The following is a 1814-nucleotide window of genomic DNA, read 5'->3' on the forward strand; positions in this document are numbered from 1 at the left end:
GACCAACCCCGTTGGTCCCACCCCACCTTTATTCCAGCAAACAAACGCAGCCAAAAAAAAAAATAGAATGGATTTCATTATCATTCCTTTCAAGGATAGAGTAACTAGACTCTATCTCTTAACAGAGATCAACTTATCAAGTCTCAAGGTTTCCTCCTTTCTTGCTTTCTTTCTTTTTCTTTTTCTTTTTCTTTTTCTTTTCTTTTCTTTTTCTTCTTCTTCTTCTTTTTTTTTTTTTTTTTTTTTTTTTTGAAAATCAAATCTCAGGTAAGGGTATAAATAGATCGGATAGTGGTAATACCAGATCCGCATCTTATATTCGGATAATCTCCTATCAGTTTTCAGACAGATTCCGTAGGATTCAGATGATAATTATATTTTTTAAATAAATTCTTCTAAATGGGTATAAATACAAATTGAATACAAGTTTTTGACTATTTGTTGACATCTTTATCAATTTATTTGTGAGGGTCAACTTTGAAACTTAAAAATTTAGCAACTTTTGTATTTATTTTAGTTGAAATTTAGAAAAATATTAAAGTATCTCAAGTAAAACAATTATAAATATTAGAAAACAAATCTAGATAAATAACTTAATTGGATAATTTTATTGGACAGATAATAATGGGTCAGAAATGGTATTACCATATCTGCATCTTATTAGTAATATAACGAATTTGGATATCCCTAAACGATGCAAATTCAGGCTTGATGCATGAATTAATGCATTTATAAAATAATAATGGGATAGTTATTATTTTCCCATGTGCTCGATCTTAATTATTAATTGAACCTCATTGTTTGTGAAATTACATTGTCCCTCTCATTTACAATGGTGCTAACAAACGGTTAAGGTATGATGTGTAATATATCGATTTTGCATTTTGTTAGAACATCTACTTTTGTCCCTCTATTTTCTAGCTTAATTACTACCTTATCCTTTGTATTTTTTTAAAATTAGTCTCCAATCTTAGATTTGCCTCAAATTATTGATGCCCCCTTGCCGTTAAGCTATGTTAGTTAGTTGATGATGTGATACCCTTGTACTTATCAAAATATTGCGAAATAACCTTGAGTATTGTTGTTATTTTTTTTTTTGATCTAAGGTTCATCTAGGTCAGCTTGCGCATACCACGATTACATCCTCAAGAGCTTTTATATAATTAATATAGAAAGGAGCTTTGCCCCTGGCCCAGAGGGGATTCTAACTCTGAACTAGTATTTTATTTATTTATTTTTTGGTTTGCCAACCCCGATTTTTTAAACCGATGGTTCTATTGGTAAATAAGATATAGTACAATGGAACATTAATAATAATAAACCTCGATGTTATCTTGGGGTTTTTGAAAAATGCACTGCGTACTACAAAAAGTAAGATGATAATTAAGTTACAGTAGAAAGTGATCATTAATTGTCAATACAGGGTTGATAGAGTAGTAAGATCCATACATCTCAGTGGAGAGGTTATTGGTTTGATCCTTGTGAACGGGCAAAGTTTCCTCCTAAAGATGTAATCGAGGTGTGCGTTAAACTGGCATAAATGAACCTCAATTAAAAAAAAAAAAACCAATAATTTTTTCCAGTAATCATTGTAATTGTACCATCTAACGCATGAGCGTGAAAGTGTTCTTCAGTTCTAACACGCTGTGCATGACACATTTGACGGCGGTGTGCGAAATTTTCCTCCTCTAATCCGTACGAAATAGATTAAAAAAGTGAGGTAAAAGGTTTTAATGGATTGCAGAAAGCCGCATAGCAATTTCAATGGCATGGCGAAGTCACGCACGCGCTGACCTTTCTATCTTTCTTTAACC

This window comes from Hakea prostrata, chromosome 7, assembly GCF_041222555.1.
Source record: "Hakea prostrata isolate BN-2017 chromosome 7, UWA_Hpros_2, whole genome shotgun sequence".
NCBI lineage: Eukaryota > Viridiplantae > Streptophyta > Magnoliopsida > Proteales > Proteaceae > Hakea > Hakea prostrata.